At 41.7% G+C, this 20359-nt stretch overlaps 1 protein-coding gene across 5 annotated transcripts in view; it reads right to left on the bottom strand.

Moving 5' to 3' along the window:
- Window positions 1-20359, bottom strand: part of gcgra (glucagon receptor a) — a 34869-nt gene extending 14510 nt beyond the window's left edge. For 3 of the 5 annotated variants that reach the window (XM_071472891.1, XM_071472869.1, XM_071472904.1), the window contains exon 1: window positions 20033-20358. The gene's annotated coding sequence lies outside the window, so the exon portion shown is untranslated. Of the gene's footprint in view, window positions 1-20032 lie in introns of all 5 variants that reach the window. The other 2 variants (XM_071472899.1, XM_071472910.1) reach the window with 2 other exon arrangements.

Below are 20359 nucleotides of genomic sequence, written 5' to 3'. Positions count from 1 at the left end.
ATGCAGAGCAACCTCGGTTAAGCTACTGCATTGTGTAATCTTCTCATTCTTCCCATGCTTTAACTAAAGCCAAAGCGTAGCACGCCGTGCTCATACCTTAGGGCTGCAGATGTTACACTGAGCCTGACGTTGCTGCAAGAGAGCGTCATTGTCTGATAATGGGGTGAAGAAGAGTTCAGAGGAGACGGAGCATCGGGTCTCAACGTGCCCTGTGACTTGTCTGTTGCATTAACGACGGGACATCACTTTAATCTGGGCATCGCTCTCTGCATCTTGGGTTAGACATCGCACTGCTGTGCAAATGCTCCATTGACTTCTGAGATTTGACTTCCCTCTGTGTGACTCTCAAACCGCTGGGTCGTGTGTTTTCCATGCAGCGAAAGATAATGTTCCGTTCACTCGCGTCTTTACTGAGTCTGCAGGCCCAGTCTCTTTTACTGTGTGATACTTCTGCAACCATTAACGTACCACCGATTATATCTTAATGGATTAATTCTCCGCTTGAGATTCACTCAATGCACTTCAGCCATTATTTTCTGACGTAGTGTTTTATCTGATCTCCACTACCTGTCTCCTTTTGTTTCGCTGAGCGATTTTCCCCCAGAGGACATGCCTCTAACTGGACTGTAGACTCCCTCAGAGCTGTTTTTGTGGTGCCTGAGAACTCCTAAGTACACAATCAACAGAAGGTCAATGTGATCATGGCAAAGTTACATTTCAGATCTCAGTGAAATTAATCCTGACAAAAGCTTCCTCTTCAAAGTCCCTCTTTACTGGAAAGCATATCAGCATATCATAAATAAAAACTCAAGCAGTGATTCTGTTTGATTTGTAGTTATAGCAACAAAATGTTTCCAAATCAAATGGAAGCACCTGGGTTCTCCCAGAGAGCTCTTTGTAGCTGAAAGTCCTTCAGCCGTAAAGATAACAGTTACACGAATCAAAGAGGAAGCCCTCCCTCAGCTGCTCATTGAGCTCAGTGTGTGTTATTGTGAATGTGTGTCTTAAACATGTACGAGCACTGACAGCAGCTGCCCTCCGTGTTATTAGAGCACAACGTGCTGTGCAGAGTGATGGACGTTAATAGTCAATAACAATAGTTGTAATTAATGGTATCTGCGATAAGACTGAAGCTGGATCTTTGCTCCTTCTGAGAAATGCGGACTGGGCCATTTCTCCTCATCTTCAGTGCCAATGTGCAAAGTGTCGAAAGCTGCTCCTGTGCAGCTTGTGCCTGACAACACAAGTTGGTAGCTGCCCTGTGGAAAGCTCTTGTTTCTTTGTTATCACACTCACAATCATTATGCTTTACCCTCAACCTGCCCCAGCTACATGTTTTTTTCTCTCTGCAGGTTTCTCCAAGTGTGACAAATGGAAAAAAGTGAATGTTCTTTGGTTCAGACAAACTGCTGCCGAGACCTGGAGTTTACTATTGATATTTCAGATTGCTGAAAAGCACTTTACTCTCCAGCTGCATGATAGCTGTTCTGTAACAAAAAAGAAATGCACCACAGCACAAATCTTTCAATGGTAGATTTCACTTAATTGACTGTTTAAAAAAACATTTAGAGACACAGAAAACTGAAAATTGGTAGCCCCACTCTAAACCTTTGTTTCATAACCACCTGTTAACATAAAAGCCACAGAATCCGCAGATTCCAGCAACGACTTCTTGACACAAGGTCTCAAAAAATCAGGTCTGTCTTTCACCAAGTTTATGTAATCCATGACATGCCTGTGAGGGCTAGTGTCCCCTGTTGAAACATGGTGTATATACATTCTTCACTTGCTAGCAACCAAGTAACCATCCTCACCATGGCTGTAGCCTAATTTGGTCAGTCTGTCAGTGGGATCCAGTTGGGTCTGTTGCATTTGTTCGGGGACAGGACGTGCACAGCTAATTGTTTGCTGCCTGCTGGTGTTTCTCTGCTGAATGGTGGTTTGGAAAATGAGTCTGAGTCTGAGGTTTTACTCATCCCGTCTCTTGCACACACTTCTACTTTTCAGCTTTTCCATGCTGTGGTGAATATGATAATTTATCATGAACAAGTGCCCCTTTTTTCTGCCCTGCTAAAATATTCCACAACCGGGCTTAAGCTGCTCTTACATGCATGCATTTCGGAGATGTGTTCAAAAAGTCAAGAGGACATTGTACTTCACTGAATATGCAAGTCAAATATGTCAGCGGGAACAACTGTACAACATTTTGTTGAAGGATCAAAGCAACACTTGGCACTATGTTATGCAAATGTTCAATAAATGTGCTTTGTGTTTGCAGAGAAATTAGTAGTCGCAGAAAGATCGCCACTCCTTCTTCAGTTATTTAGCTGCCCAGAGTATAATTCAGTGTCTGCAACAACTATCAACAGTGAATCACTAAATGTGAACACACAGTCGATATGTTTGATTATTCATCACCTGTCTCCTCTCCAGTTTCCAGAGATGTTTTCTCTGCAGGGAGAAAAAACATTAAGTATTTATGGCCTCCAGTCAATATGTATAAGGATTTTGCACAGGCAAACTTTATTTAACATGGACTAGAAAAAGGAGATTATGGAGATAAAGTAAAGCCTCAAAATATGTGAAAAACAGTGGTTCAGATTTCAGCAGCTGTGTGATGTGGCCGACCTCTGAACCACTCAAAAATGTGTGTCACTGACCCTGTTGCAGTGTGGGAGAGCAGTTCAGAGTGCGAGCTATCTGTGAGGATGCACACACACAGCTCCGGTAAACTCGAGCTCCTGGATGCTTTGTGCCTCTTCTGTGTGTCGACTATTCATGCATTTTGATAAACATCACGTTTCCTATTCAGAGGTCACATCTGATGAATGTGGGAGGGAAACAATGACAGTTGCATAACATTTGAGATATAGGCCTACCTGTGTTGCATGAGCGCAAGTGTATGGGGCTTTTCTGTGCTCTATACATGAGCATGTGTGTGGGAAGTGTTTAGCACTTGCTGGATGCTGTTTCATGCACTCTTTCATGAGGTGTGTTGGATGTTACAACCGTACCTGCTGTGAAGCAACAACACCCCTGCAGGGACTCTTTGACGGGTTGCCACGTTCATCATCCTACACTGTTTCTGCTGTAGTTGTGGCTCTTGTGTCGACTTCAGTTTTCTTGCTTTGTTGCCCAATGTAAAGATTTACATGTTGTGATCATCACTGCAGAGAATGAGCCCTAATTGAATTGTAAGATATTCACTTCTTGCAGATATATCAGTGTTGGTGTATATTTCAATACCTGTATGTTGACAAGTGCAATTCTAAACTGTGCAAGGACTACCCAATATGTTGTTGCATTTACATTTATATTGTATGTTTGTATATTATCATATAAGGACACATTTCTACATCTCATGTCTATATTCATATTTATCTTTTTATCTTTACCTCTTAAGCTTATGTTGTTTTCTATTCTTCGCTGTTACATTTCTATTCTTGAAGGAGCAACTGTAACATAAACTAATTTCCCCCTGGGAATCAATAAAGTATTCTGATTCTGATTCTGATGAGTCAGCAGAAATGCAACACTAGCAACACTAGGTTTGAGGTAGTTTTGATGCGTCTCATTACACCACACATCTCTGAAAAGTTTAAAAATCTTTCAACTGTAAAACGTTTGTAAATATCAGTATGTAGTATGTATCCTGGTCACAATTCTTTAAAGAAATAGACACAATTTTTTCCGAATCTAGATTGTGTATGTTATGTCATGTTTGTTATGTGTGTTATGTGTGCATGTTTAAAAAAAATGACCATTGATTTTTTTTTTTTTTATGCTCAAACATTGACAGTAGCAGTCACAAAAATCTAATACAGAAAAATCGAATAACATTGTTTGTTACTTTTATGAAAAAATAACCGAAGCACAAATAGTCACAAAAAGATCTGATGCAAACAATGCATCCTCTTGCTATTCAGTCACTGATCATGACAGCTGGCTGGAATTTCTGCTTTCAAACCGGCATTTCTATGTTGGCTGTCGCCCATTGTGTATTTTGGCAACTGAACTTGATTGCACCCTCAAGAGTGCGTTGCTAACAATAAGGCCTGTTGTAGTGCAATTCTGGTGTCAAAGATTACAGTTATTTTCTCTTGTATGAAAACCACATGGTTTGTGAACCTTTTATGCCGCTGTTGTGGGTTTAGGACACAATTTGAGCCAAGTGGAAAGGTTTTCCGAACCCTAATGCGGATGACATATTGGACATTTTCAATATACAATAATTCCCTACATCACTCCGTCAGTTCTTTCTGACTGTCACCAGCTACTGTTAACTGACCTACTTTATATGTTATATGTACTTTATTCTCCTATTTTATCACTGAGCTGTCTGCTAACGTCTGCTAATCCAACAGCAAGAAAACAAATGTGTTCCTCCCTCCAACTTTGACTTCCCTCAGCTGTTTATTTCACTTGATTCATAGTCACATGAAGTGATTCTTCAGCTCCTGCACAAAAGCAACAGTTTCCCCCCTGGGGGAACCTTTTTTTTGTGGTGCAACCAGGACTCTGCTCTTCATCACAAAATTGTTAAGATTCCCATTTCCACAAAGCACACTGCTCCCAAAGAGAGGACTATATTGATCACAAGCCAAGCCAGGCCAATCACATCTCCCGATAACAGGAGGTTTCCAACTGCGCTGCAGCCTCTTTCCACAAAATAAACACAGAATAGTTGCAGTGAGATTACAAACCTGATTTTGAGACAACAGTTTAATTACAGCTCAGCACTGTTGCCAGGTTCATCAAAGAGCAGGAGCACCGTCCTGTGTATACTGTCTGTGGTCTCAGCTCGGCTGTACGCACTTCAGTCGAGAACACAGCACTTAGCTTATTTATCTCTGCCCATGTACTTGCTGTTATTCGCTGGTCTATCTGGCACAGATGCAGGGAAAAGAACTTGAGGGAATATCAATGTCAGTTGTATAACTTGTAGCACTCAATGCCTGCAGTAAGAGATCTGCGCCAACTATAGATCCCACGTTTAATTGAAATCTCAGCAGCCATGAGACTGGCCTGTGCAGGGGCCAATGGTTGAGAACTGGCAACACTGGTTAATGCTAATGTTGGCTATGTAGCAATAGCAAAATTTACAACTAGCTCCAATCAGTAATGTTTGAATGAGGACGTTTGCTTAGAATGATTTTTACTTTTTAGTATTTCAACATCCTCATAAGTAAAGCCTACATAATAACACTAAATAAAGAATACTCCAAACGACTCCATTCAAGTGAGGCTGAAGAAATTCAGCAGGGCAAAAAAAATGCCTCTGTATATTTCTACAAAAAAATAGCATATAAGGGACAAAAGCAGTTAAGCATTTCAGAGTTTTGACTCTGTAGAGCAAAAAGGACTGCTTTGTCAAAGTAATACATCTCCCTGACATTGCACCAATTTGCCGGAGATCTGCTGTAAACAAAGCGAGCAGAGAATGAAGCAAACGCTGCAATTTCACTCGTCAACACTTGCAAGTTAGCATGATAAGTCAAACACACTGATTCAGCTGTCTGCAAATAGAGAGCAGTTCTTATTGTGACATTTACTAAGAGCATTACCTGTTCTAAAACAGTATGGGAAGGCTGTGAGGTCTGTGGTGTGAACAGCCCTTTCTGTGATAGGATGTGGTTTGATAGACGGCAAAAAAACGGCGACTATTGCTCCGGCAGTTGAGCGATTCAATGATTCGTTACAGTTAAAGTCAGGATATGGACGAAAACAAGAATGTGAACTGTCGAGGGCTTTTCTTGTGATGCTCTGACACTGTACAACTTCACTTAGCCCCGATAAGTTCAGGGACAGGAGCCGCTGTTTGACAAACAAACACTGTTATCACACCGCATGATAAACCTGCCTAATTAAGTCCGATGGGGACAAGATCAGTTAAGGGAAATAAACAGATACAGAGTTTAAAGCAAGCCAAAAAATGAAACCCATTCAGACACACACAGTTTCTCCCCAAGCAAAAAAAAAGGAAAATCACAAGAATAAAAGAAGACCGGGTGAGTCAGAAAGATGACAACTTCAAAGAGCCGCAATCGACGCTTTTAACAGACATGTAGAAACTGGACGGCAAAATTGGTGTCCACCCATTCTTGCACTAATGAGATCGCTCCTGATAAACAGTGTGTGTGTACTGTACGATCTGCTGATGAGATTGTCAGAAGTACAATAAACAGACATGAGGAAATGAGAAATGAGGCTCTGGAACAAAGCGACCAATAGAGAGGACGCAGACATAAAGAGATAAGAGGAGAGAGGACAACACCACAAAGGACACACAGTGACTTACTTGACTCAACTTCTCTGTAGCCACACTCAGTGGTATTCCGAGCACGCATCTATTCACACACAAAATAACTCTGTGAGGGGTGTTTGTAATATGTTTAACATATGAATATATAAGTGCAGCAGAGGGACTCATACAGACCCCTCCCACAACGCCCTCTGGCATGTTTAATGTTGATGAGGTGACTCCAAATAGACCTGCTGATTTATGAAAGGGACTAGGTGATTCCTTTCACCGCGTCTCCTCTCCCATGTTGTATCCACATGGCTCCATTGTGTGTTGAGCTCTTATGGATACTGGCCGGCGATGTTTATGTGCAGTAATCCCCCTGAGCTCCTCTACGCTGCTCTGTCACTCCGCCACCAGCCTGGAATTTATCAAACACTTGGAGCTTTGTCGTACACATTGGCAAAGCTGCACAGCATAGTGGACCCCATACATAGATACACGGAATCTCTTAAACCTTATTTAGGCAGGCAGTTCAGCCCAAAAAAAAAAAAAAGCACATCATTTACGAGGGGGAAGCTGCAGGGGAAGAGGTCATCCTGCAAGCTCAGGGGCTGCTTAGTAAAAGCACAGACTCAGAACTTTTGAAGTTTTAATTAACCCTAAACACGGATATTTATGACATTTGTGGACCTGCGATGCTGTTCCATATTCATGACTGGGAGAACACCATCAGATCAGGTAAGGAAGTGCACAGTAGAGACAGTCTTCTGCATTTTCATTTTCATCTCAAACTAGTCGCTGTGTTTGCCTCCCTCCACATCTCCTCCTGTGCAGCAGAGAAGAGGAACATTATACTTCAGATGATAAACCCTGCAGGGGCTTAGACCAGTACGTAAAAGCTCTAGTTAACTTCTTGACTGTAATAAAGAGGATGAAGCTGGTATTGTTTCTATATTTTTATTATCATTGCCAAATGCCCTGAAGAGACCGAGACCAAACAATGAATTTATCCCACAAACAAGCGCTGCCTGTGCAGCCTCAGTGTGATTTCATTTGACTTCTTTTTATGGAGAGTTGCTCTATGTCAGGCAGAGTGTGCAGGGACTTGGTCGCTTTAAGTTCCCCTACTTCACCTACCTCCACCTGAAAGTGAAGGCTGGTGTACAGACAAATGAATGATGAATGAATGAGAATGTAATGTAGTTAAACACAGTTGTAATAATATAAAGTAGAAGTTTAAACAATTACTGTAGATTGCTACACAGTGTGTTAAAAACCATTTATTCATTTTGATTACCATTTAAAAGAGTGTGACTCTGCATTCACACGTGCTGAGAGCGATGAACAACTGATAAACTATGTTCATTATAATGAATGAAGATATGTATATGTCAACCAAATGCAACATTACGGCTCTTTTATGTCAGATTTTTTTGTTTTGTTTTGTTTGTTTTTGGCTAAATACTGTGGTTGCGGTGCTTTTGTGGGCTTTGTTGATAAGAACGAAAAAGATAAAGCCTTATCTTTTAATTTTCAGGAAAAGCCTGTGAATTATCACTTTACTCACCGCAATTATACCAGCTGGTTTACTTTCTAACCTCCGGGCTACAAAGGCGATCGAGAGATATTAATGTAATGTCTGTGTGTGTGTGTGCGTGTGCGCGTGTGTGTTATCCCAGGTGGCAAAGAAGAGAATTATTATAAGAGCTGAAAAATTTAGTACCGTATTAACGTTGGATTAAACACTGAGCCAACACTTCACACTATGAAACATAAAGTAAATCGAGGTGATTTGTCTGGATTTCACTCGGCTCCCACAGCTCCCGCCCGTTTTATCTCACTCCATTACACCCTCTTAGGATCTGTATCATCCTTAATCTAAATGAACTCAATTCCTTACCACCACTTGGCAGAGAAAGCAAAGCGACTTATCTGCCGCTCCATCATCTCGGTTATATACACATCATGCCCTGCCACTCTGTCTTGCTCACCTCTCAAACAGCCTCACAAACACACGCTCGCAGCGGAATGATAGTTGATGCTTAAAGCCTTCATTACGTAAACTTTGCCTCAAGTGTTCTGTAACGCTCCCAAAATAATTACACTTTGCCAGAGGTGCCTGCTTTGTGTTTTTTCACGCGTAGCCGAGTTGTTGATTTGTTGCTGACTCCAGCTGTTTGTTCTCAACAAGATAGCAAAAGGTGCATCGATGTATTTAATCGTAAAAGAGCACAGAGCCAGCGTGAGGCAGCTATGCTAAGGCTTTTATTCTGCTATGAGCTGCAGGGACACGGCAAAAACAGGCCTCGAGTGTCATTTATTCTCCCATGAAGAGCTATGGGTTCACTTGTTGCAACTGACCCCACTTATGAAGGAATTAACCACGCAAACAGTCCAGGTCGCAGGAACAGATGTAATCTACAAGCATGAATCAGTGCGCTCGGCCTGAAATACAGTAAAAAGCAAAACAGAGAACTGATCCACGAACGTGGACCGTACGTCGTCAACCGCTTGTGGCCTGGTTTGTTTTCAGTCATCAGATTAGGCAGGCATGAGCCGCTGCTTTATCATTTTCACATGTCTGCGCATTGGAGATGCAGTTTATAGACTGTAAAATAACGCATCCTGCCTCTCGTCACTGAGGAGGACTGACGTGCACTGTGTGGCATCATCATCTTCAGGCGTTCATGAGAAAGTGTGGGGCGAGGCAAACAAGATATTAACAGGTCACACAACAGTGAGCAGCAGAGTGAGCAAAGGGAGAGGAGCAGCTCAGTAGCTGCAGATGTAATATAGGTCAAGACAGTTAAGAATAGATGCAGAGCCCAGAGTCTACACATTTCATGTGGGAGATCCTGTGCTGCCACAGACTAACAGCGTCATGTCACTATAGTATATATCAGGACTAGGACTGTACATGCTGATTATTTCCAATATTAAATTATCTATATTGGAATGAATTTCCACGATTTAGACACCAGCACTGATCTCACATTACTATTATCTCTCAGTGGGATATTACATGTGATGATACGGTGACATCTTAGACTGAGGAAGGCTGGCAATAAATAAACATTTATTTAAAATAAAAGTACTCCTTTTTGGGTAAAATGAAACTCAACACATCTGAAAAATAAATACATTATATCTTATTTCACGCACCTCCAGCCTATCCCGTCCCATCTGTTAATCACAATGCTAATTTCTATATCCGTATTACACCACAACACACCACACCACAGTGTCTGCGTATATAACTGTGATCTGTGCATCACTACCCCACAACATGAGTAATACCTGGACCACACACACACCCCCACACACACACACACACATGCACACTGTGAATATTCACATGTATTAACATTTGCTATTTTCAATTGAAATTGTGCCATGGATATGGTATAACAGCACATTATAATGTACGACAGTCAGTATAGTGTAATACAGTGTGTCACAGCTGCGGCCGTGTCCGCCTGCAGAAACACGCCTGTTAGAAACGTTCAGGTGGATGTGTAATGCAGGTAATGTAATCAGCAAACAGAGACTAATTAGGCAGAAAACAGATGAGCACACAAAATATATGCATACACACACAGACACACATACACACATGCGCACACACACACACACCATCACTCGCTCTCACAAATATTCTTGCATTTCTATCCTTATGAAGACCCCTCACTGACTACATTTACTCCCTGCTAAGTGTGAACTCAACCATCTAAACCAATCTAATCCCAGGTTGTAACTTGAAGAGCTAAAAGGATTCACACACAGAAAAACTTGGAACTCAGATGACACCACATCTACTTTACAGCTTCTCCAAAGACAAGTTAAACCTTGTAGCGATGATAACCTAACAGGCTGAAAAGGGGCATACAAAGAGAAAGGGGATTATAAACGAGCGGGTTTGAATTTAAATGTGTCTGTCTTCCACTCCCCCCCATGTTTCCAGATGAGATGCGTTGCGCCGATCGCCAAAGCCTGAGAGGGAAGCGCTGGATGGATGCAGCATGAGGCTGTCCGGAGCTTTTAAAAGACCTCTAACAGTTCAACCCAGGCCCATGGAGAGCATGAATAATACTCCATAGCAGCAGTGTGTTAGTGTGTAATGAATATTTGATGTGTTTAGTTTATGACAACGCTGCTCGGCGAAGGCACGAGGGCATGGTAAGTGGCAGCTCTTTAAGGGAGAGGAGGAGATGAGGTTTGACAGGAGAGAGCAGCTCAGCCAAGGTGACAGCATGAATCATGGAGGACGAGGCCAACGAGTCAGTCAGCTACAGACAGGTGTGTGTATGTGTGTCCGGGGGGGTGGGGGGGTGAGGGGGGGGTAATTCCCTGACATTACTCAGTCCTTCAAGTTTATACACAGCACATGATGAACTAGCAACAACTTAGAGGAAATTATCTCTGTCTTATACATAAATCCTCACCAGGAGTGTTGAGCCTTCCGATTTTAGAGGAAGTTACATTCAACAGAAAAACGTCTGATATCACATGAAAAGATGAAGTTTCATTCATCTGTATGATATGAGAGTTTAATGACTGATCATCGTGAGGTTCATATTTGTGATTTTGTAAATGTTTTTGACATACAAACTGAGCTAAGATCGTGAGCAAGGTAAACATAATACGTGCCAACAGGTGCTTTTGTACAGAGATTTGATTAAGTCACTGAAACTAAACCTTGTGGGGGTTTTCCTCTGTTCTTCTGACAGCGTACAACAGGGAGTGAGTGTAAGTGTCTGTTACATGTGGATGGAAGTTAATGTCTCTCGCTGTGTACCCCCCCCACCAGGGGTCAAAAACACACTGACATCAGTAGTCCCTTCGGTGACGCAGGAGGACATGTTGTTTTTCCACTGAAAACTGAAGAGAAAGGCTTCATTCACCGAAAGGTAACACAGAGAAAACGCTCCTCTGGGAGATATTAGTCTGACACGGTCTGCACCTCAAACGCCTTCATTTCAAACCGTTCACCTGTCACAGCACCAACAGCAAGCAGCAGCACTGCAGCCGTGTTGACGGCTGCAACCACCTGAGGACATCAAGGAGTGCAGGGGTTTCAATGAAAGTGTTGTTTTACTCTCTTCACATTTTTAAAACCATTCAAGGCTGAAATTGCAGAATTATGTGACGGAATTGTTGAAAATTTTGATGTCACATCAGCAGGTTTCAAAAAGCCACCTGGAGAGAAGGCTCTCCTAACAAGTATAGTGTGAATGCTATTCTATATATAATGTGATATAATACACCATTTCTTCTGGATGCACATTTGCATAATTTATTCTAATCTCATGTCTAAGCCTGAATTCCGCAGTTCTTACACGAGTCTCAGAGGAGACACTTTTGTACCATATTTCCCTGTGGTGGGAACAGTCTCCCGAGACTGTGTGCTGCAGTAGTTCATCACACATGTACTGTAATCGCTCTACAGATGCATCTTGTATCAAAATTCATATGTTACTCCTGCCACTATGCACAGCTCATGTCTACTCGAAAACTCATTTTTCCCCCTAAAGCCAGAGGAAGAGTAAACCAAGACTCCCTCTGTGGTTTCATAATTTTTAGGGGAATTTGGGCACATTTTCTAGTTGATGAGCCAAGCAATGATCTTAATCTCTGTTGGATGCAAAAACTATAACAAATACGCTAAAGTCACGATCCATTTCAAGAGCAGAAATTAATAGGAAGGGATGTTTGGTTTCACAGATTTTTTTTTGTTGAAGGTTTTCTGTATGTGGGCTCTTTATTATTGTTTTTTAATATCCAAAAATAAATGCAGGAATTTATCAGTTTATCATTAATGTCAAAATTTTGAAAAATTTGCTTTAAAGTCAATTTTTTCCCCCCACAAACCCTCTGTGGTTCAGCCATTGTTTACACTGGTCTCTGGCGCATGAACGGCAGCTCATTTGGGTTTTCTCTCCATTTTTCTCATCACTTACTATCACCAGAGGCATTTTCTCAGCTGCGTGAGGACCTCATTTACTTTACACTACTTTGATTCAATTTTTTTGTTCACATTCTTTCCAATGAAAACAGACAACATATAGACGCCTGAGAAAAATAAAATATGTTTGAAAATCTGGTTAAATTAATCCATGTAGTTAAAATCCTAATGTGGTTCATCTATCAATCTTTTTTTAAAAATCTTTTTTACTTATCATTATCATCAGTAACAGTATTTGTTTTTTTATTATACCTGTGAGTACTTTATTACTTTAAGAAGTAATAAAGTAAAGTAAAATTTCATACACTGGATGAAGGATTAGAGGTAAGAAGTTCTTGATGTTTGGTCAGACTTTTGCCACTTTCTGTCCTCATACTTATTTCACTCAAAAAAAAAGCCCATTTAAGTAGAGAGTAGTTAACATAATAAAAGCAACAACCCTTACCTCTAAAATGAGCGGTGGACCAGAATTTACAGATCATTAAATTTGTGGCTGGAGAAAAGTTGTCAAGTGGACAGCATGCGACCCAGAGGCCATGGCAAAGGCATGGCTGCGAGAGTTTCCAGTTGAGCAGTCGCTGAGATAAAACAACTGTTGTTTGTGCTCTGTACTGTGATAATAGGCTGTGTTGGGGAGCAAAGGGAGCTACACTTGACCCTCGACCCACACACGTTGCAAGGGAGGAGGGGGTATTTTTAGTGCCTCACCAATGTGGATGTGAACCAACAGAAAATGGCTCAATACTGTTACCTCCTCCAGGGTTTACACAGCGGTTTAGAGAAAAGCGAAACCTTGTTGTGTTCTTTTATCCTTTCAAATCCTTCACCGCACCTCTGCTGCTATCGATTCTCCTGTGATAAATCTTTTTGCTCCAGTCTCCACGCTTGCATGGGGATGTCTCTGTGCACACTAAAGAGGAATCTGTCTCCCACAGGACTGGCAGGTTAACTCCCCTTGACTGAGAGCGCCATAAGCTTGACATGAACACAACTGCCACTTCTTTAAACTGTCAAATCCAATCCACAACTTCACCTGTAGTGACCCCCGAAGAGAGTGCACGTGGCCTCTGCTCGGTCAACGCTGGAGCGTGTAGGTTGGTCATTAGAGAGTAATCATATCAGCCACGTTGAGTCTGATTGTGTGATTCATCTTAGAGCAAGACGGCACAAGCGATGTGTTTCCATCATCACAACCCACGGACTTCTCTCAGGCCAGCCTATCTAAGACCTCCGAGATAATTCCAGTCATGACCTTCCTGATTATAAAGCTGCATATCTCAGTTCATCCACAACACATCAACTCTGATTGAATTTAATGGACTGGCTGATTTACCAAGAAGTTAGGTTAAGTATGAACATATGGGAAAGAGCCACATGTGTTGAGCTCAAATATCAAAAGGGCTGCGGGCTCTCCTCTCTTACTCCCAAACCTTTAATCATTTTATATGGTCAAGTATAACATATGTGACCATAAAAATACTGTTTGCATTTTTTTTTTCATTTGAAAAATATATATCAAAATCTACAAAGAAAAAAACACACATTGCAATAGTTGCCGTTTTAATATTCAATCCTAGCTGTTGTACCTATAAGAAAGCCAATGCGACATGTTACTGCAAATTCAGCGACACAGACTCTGGAGCATAAACCTTCACTCTAACGCCTGAAAAAGTTGGGGGTGTAAATTGTCATGGAACATATTTTTCGAACTTATGTGATTTTATGGAAAATTTCTTCTGCAGAAGCATATTGTCCGCAATGAGTAAACAGGATGAGTCATTATCAGTCTCTTAACAGCGAGCAGGTATTGGTTTAAAATAATGGATGAGTTAGTCTATCTGCTTCAGCATCGTATCCAACTATCAGACGTTCGCCTTTGAACCTCATGCACAGTATTCCTTGTGGATCTTACTTGGACTGACTGAGTGAAGACAGGAAGGATATGATTTAAGTGTTTCAGTTTCTGGCTGATACCCAGAGGGAATGTGGTGAGTCTGTGTGCTGTAAGGCTGAAATAGCAAAGCTCCTAGTGAACTAAGAATGAAATGATGCATCGGGTCTCTCCACAGCACTGCATCTCTGGTTTTGCTTTATTTACCATATTATAATAGGTTTCTTATGTTCAGCGTGTGTGAAAGTGGAAAAAGGAATGACGCAATGTCTTCTGAATATGGTAAGACACATACTTACTAAAACAAAAAAAAATATATATATATATATAAAAGAAATTTTAAAAGCACGTCTTAGCTCCTTGTTGTTGACCACAGCTTAAGTACCGATCCCTTCTTAACCACGCTGCATAAACAAATCAGCCCGTCCACCTGGAGGAGACTCTTTTGGCACGTCAGATTGATTAATCTCACCGTTTTCCCGCTGTAGAGCAGGCGACATCAAAACATTGTCTGGATTTGTTCTCGGGGGCAGGAAGGTAAGATTGTTGGCAGCCACCCAGGCCACAGTAATGATGGAATGTGCTGCACTTCATATCTGATTCTGGTTCTGGTACTGAGCGGGGAACACGGGGGAAAAGGCAACAGACACTACCCAGAGACCAGAGAGCCACATCAGGATCATCAGATGGGCAGAGAGGGAAACGCGTTTCAGTGTGCACTAGAAAACCAGAGCACAGTCTGCTGTGTGCGGTGGCTTGTGTGAAGAAAACCAAAGGACATAACGAAAGGCAGCCGCGATGGACCCAACAAACAACAAAAAAAAAAATGAGGGAACAGATGTTTTACCTTTTTCATGATGTATGAATCCGAACAAAGAAAAACCCAGACAACGGGAAAGTGTAAGCTAAACGCTGCGCAGCTTTTTCCGCCGGCAGTTTTCTGCTGCTATAGCAAATGTATCTGTTTATTGCTCTGAAAAAAAACAAGTAATTCAATTTTCCTCCAGAGGTAAAGAGCTTGTTTCAAAGAGGTTAAAGAGGTCGTTAAAGGAACTGACAGTTGTTCTGCTACTGGCACACTGTTGGGTGTACTTGGGAAGATTCAATAAACACTCAACTTATCTGTTTAACCCAGCACATGCCTGAAAGTTGGAGAGCAAAATCACCCATCACATGGTGGCTCAAAGCCACATAGGAGTCGATGTCTATTCAATAAGCAGTAGATGTTTCCTGCCGCTAACAGGAAGGGATTGGTTCTGATCCTTCCCGTTCAGTTGTGCATATAAACACTGTGTATCTGTACATATGCAGTACGTTCGTGTGTATAACTAAGAAAGACACAGCTAACGAGTATTACGTTCATGGCAGCAAAAAAATAAAAAAATGTCTCTATCAGCGAGTTTTAAACTTATTCCTAAAGTGAAAGTACTTGTCAGTATTTCAGTGGCAACAACGTGGTCGGCCTCTGTTTTCAATCATTTCACTTAAAGTAAAACTGCATAAAACACAAGAGGAACCATCTCACCTTAATGGCAGCTTTTCAACACCCAACCCCACCCAAACTGACTTCTACCCCACTCCACCCCACTCCACAAAAAAAATGGCCCCAGTTTATTTTTTAAGTATGATATCATTGACATTACCAGATGGTTAATCATAAAACAAATATCATTTAAGTGTATCATTGTATCATTCTTTTTCCAATTCCTCCAACTGCCCGAGGAGGAAAACTATTTTGTTTAATTGCCCGTATTGCAGTACTGATGCCTCTCGCTGCTTCATATTGCGTTTTTTATTTTAGAAATAGCCCAAACTGAACCAGGAAAGGACTCTGTGCACTGTTTTATTATTCTGAAGATATTATAATAATAATAATATTGCTTGTCTTAAAAAGCGCTAAGTGGAGCCCAGCGGCGTTATCCAGGCAGACCCTTATCGCCGCTCTGTTACAATCCAGAGTGACAGCTCTTTGTAGTGGAGGCTATTCTTAGCCCCCCTGGATCCAACGTGGGGGCCACACAGGACGGACGTGGTCACTTGATGGGGGCTGACACCTACACTCCCCCTCACACCTGTCCATGCGCACCACCACAGGCCATCATCCAGCTGCAGATCTCCTGATCATCTCTCTCTCTTTAGTTCCGTCTCTTTTATTTGCACAGTCAGTCTGTGTGATTGTCCCTCTGCACTTCAGGCTGTTTCTACACGTCTCTGCCCCCCCCCCCCCCCCCCCCCCCCCCTTCACTCTCAGCTGTATTCCCTGCACTACAGCCACAGAAAAAGTAGAATGCAGCACAGCAAAACATAAGCAAAGCTATATGGGTTTCTCTCCACGCTCTCGTCCTCATCTTGTTATATGGCTTGTTCTCAGGAAACCACAAGAGGCAGAGATGTAAGAGGCCTGTCCTCCCTCTTCCTCTCTCGAGCATCAAGTGTTTCTTCTGTTTACCTCTCTTTCACCTCAGCATCTAAATCTTTTATCACACTATACCATCATGGACTGACCAAATGCATCTCCGAGTGTCTATGCATGCGCGTATACCTGTGTGCATGTAGATACAGTTAAGTGTTCAGTATGAGTGGTTAATGTGTGCAGATGGGTACATGCATCTTGGACTGGTGGGCATGTTGACTATGTTTAACCTTCTTTTTTTGTTTTTCTTTTTTGGATTCACATTATTCTGTCTGTACTTATTGAATTTATCCAATTATTATTAGAGGAGGATGTTATTTATTTACCGTGACTTTGTTTCCATGAGCAGAGTGGAATGAAAATTTGGTTGTAAAAATAAAGGATCATTTTCCCCTCTTTTTTCTGTTAAATCCCCAAAAACATAAATCAAATACACAAAGCAATTTGTTTGAGGCACAATACAAAGCATGTGACAGCTGCCATCAGCTGCAAAGATATACAGTCCACTTGAGCCCAGAGAGTCAATCAATCTGTGTCACGTCCTTCCTTTCTCTGACTTATTCGTAGCTGAATGTCTTCACCATATTTCTCCAGCAGCCACAGTTACCACAGACAGAGAGCTGAATGTTTACAGGCAGGATGACTCCTATCTTGGCCGCCTGAGTTTCCAACGCTCGACTCAGCAACTTACAGATCAAAGACATACAGGGCGAACAAACATTTGCAAACAAGGAAAGCCCCAACGTGCTTTGCAGACAGCACTGTGATATACATCTGTTTGACTTGGATCAGACTGCAGTTTGAACACGTAACTTTAAAACCACAATGACTACAGTGTCTTATCATTATTATTTTTTTTCTTCTGTTTGGGGCTGTAAAGAAATTCTACTAGGAGGAGAGAAGAGGTCAGAAAAGTTATTGTATTTTTCTAGTTTTTTTTTTGTTTGTTTTTTTTCATCCTAAATTAATATTTCCTTTGACATACAGTTACATAAACTGTTACATAATAAAGACAACGTTAACTTGCAGCATGTTCCTTCAAGGAGTACTCGGTTTAAATTTTTACACATCCTTCTCTACTCCTGAATTATACGTCTTCAAGGCTGAATGTAAGACCGAATGAACTGAACTAATAAAGACAGATGAGCTGACCTGTCATCAGGTCTGACATGCATATAAGTCAGCTGTGACCATCTGTTATCACTCCACTCTGTGACTTACTGCTGACACCCTGACAAAGCACAATACCACAGCACACCATAACTCACTGCACGCAGTGGTTTACAGTGTGATATAACATCAAAGGAGACCATTTTAAAGGGCTGTTGGTAAGTTTTTGTGAAACAACAAGAATAGCTAAGCCCCTGTTTCCCACCACATAAGTGCACTCAAGCCTTAAAGAAAAATAGCGGCTGAGATCACACTATATGATGCTGATGCTGCTGGGCTCAAGCCACAAAATTACACTTACAGAGAGAGAGGAAGGAGAGAGGTGTAATCCATCCCTTGTCAAATTAATTCTTATAATCTAATCCTTATCCAACACTGACAAAGCCATGAAACAGTGGAAAAGCCGGTCTTTGACAGACCTCGGGAGGCTGGAGAGGAACAGTCTCATATGGTGTACAGTACTGACATGCAGTACTGGGGTGGGGGGGGTGAAAAGATCAGAAAGCACTCACTGCTTTCAGTTTTCGCCCCTCGAGGCCGATCGCAGTCTGAGTCGTTTTGAGCCAGCGAGCCTTTTCATGCATGCTGCATGTATATGAGGGTCAAATGTAACCTGTTAACAAATGCGACCCCTAACCGCCGTGTTATCATTCAGCAGTTTCTGCCACATGCATAATGGAACTCGCAGCCGTGAGATGTTCACCCTGCTGATTGGGGCAGCACTTAGAAAGCAGAATTTTACTTTATGCATCACAAAACTGCGCTAATGTGTGTTTTGTATGCATTGAAGCACCCGTGCTGCCCGCTAATGTTTGCAAATTACCACTAAAGACAACATACAGCAAGGCGTCATTCATTCATGGAGTGCACCTGTAGGGCGCAGAGCGTGCATCTCTTACATCCCTGCAACAGATGTGCTGCGGTAATAAGGAATATGTTTGTTCAGTTACGTGGGAGAGGTGTTTACCTAACAATAGGCCCATTTATTAGCCACATCTTGTGCAGTGGAATACAAGATACACAAGGGACCGAGGGTCCACATGTTGTTCTATCACTTTCATGATGCTGCCCAAGTGGGTCTAATTAGGATCAAAATCACTCCTGGACAATTAACTCCCTTAACAATTAGATTTCTTATGTATGCAGTGTACAGTGTACACAGAGAAGCACTAATGTGTTTATTCTGCCTGGTACATGATTAGACACAGTTCTCTAACATACAGCACAGAATGCCCATGGTTCATTTGCAGCAGCCTCAAAATTGCTTGTTTTTCTCACCTTCATTATGTTTCATGACTCTGTTTAAGAAACCCAATTATCTGCACGGAGGGGGCAGAATAACTCAGTTATTCAAAACAGTGCATCCTAAGATGAGCTGTCCAAGCTAAACTTAAGAGCAAATTCAGACTGAGCTGATGTGGTGGAAACAATAAGATTAACCTTACAACAGAACGCAATGCAACAACATCACAATTTACACAAGTTAAATCTCACCTCTCTGACATATTATTCTCTTCACAAAAATACTTTTTTTTTGTTTTGTTTTGTTTTTGTTTTTTTTACAAATGTTGTATTTGCTGCATTATATTATGTTGCACATGTTATGTTATTGTGTTCACTCCTGTTTCATTTTTGCTCCTAATTAAACAACAGCACTGCTATGTACTAATTAGGCTGCACAGAGCAGGATGTGTGTAAAGACTTCTGTATAATACTAAGCATAGCCTGCATCATGATTGTACTACAATGTATGTAAGCAGTAGCACAACGATCCAGATAAACAGTAAAACTCTGGTGGGTTAGACAGATATTTCTAGTGCTATAAAGAATGCTATTTAAAAAAAAAAAAAAAAAAAAAAACTGCATTACTACATTTGTGCACATCGCACCTTGACATCCACTTCACCAAAACACGCGTGTGGGTTTGACAAACCGGGCAGCAGACCAAGTGCAGATCCCAGATAGAGGATGATTGAGATAACACGGACATTTGAACAGGAGCGATAAGTGACACTGGCTGCAGTTGCTGGAATCCTGAAAACATTTCCAGAAACTCAACTATGTCTCAGTTAACAGACAGCTATGTGTCTAGCCGTGAGTCTGTGGCTTTCAGTAATGAGTTCGTATGCAGTCGTGGAAATCGCACTTTCGAACCAAAACAAACGTATAATTTAACTGCAAGGTCACAAATGTATCCATATTCGCGCTGAGATCTTTTAGGGTTTATTGCAGTCCACAAATATTATTATTTTTAATTTTAATTTTATTTATTTATTTTTTTTTGCATTCAGCACATTTGAAAAACGTGGGGGAAATGATTAAAGTAGATCAAATAAATAAAAAGCAGATTACCTCTGACAGGCCGGGACTCCGCTGATCTGCCCCAGTCTGTGCTTCTCCGCTGCTCATCTCCTGAGCAGCATCTGGTAGCCGATATTTCCCCTCGGCTCAAGTGGCTCCGCTGTAATCCAACTTTCAAAATAAATTACCGCCTGCGTTCGGCTCCGGAAACAAGTCGTCTGTCCTGTCAGCGACTGCGGGGGGGGGCGGGGGGGGGTTCACTGTCTCTGGTTTGAAGGAAGAGGCTTTTGAAAGGTGGAGAAAATAAACAAGTAAAGTACACGTATCAGCTGTGCGGGACTGGCTGGCGGCCGCGGCTGAGTGAGCGCAAAGCCGCAC

This window comes from Trachinotus anak, unplaced genomic scaffold (assembly GCF_046630095.1).
Source record: "Trachinotus anak isolate AG129_WGS33_773 ecotype Australia unplaced genomic scaffold, CSIRO_AGI_Tana_v1 ptg000003l, whole genome shotgun sequence".
Classification (NCBI taxonomy): domain Eukaryota; kingdom Metazoa; phylum Chordata; class Actinopteri; order Carangiformes; family Carangidae; genus Trachinotus; species Trachinotus anak.
The sequence above is the reverse complement of the archived record's forward strand: the minus strand, read 5'-3'. Positions and strand labels throughout refer to the sequence as shown.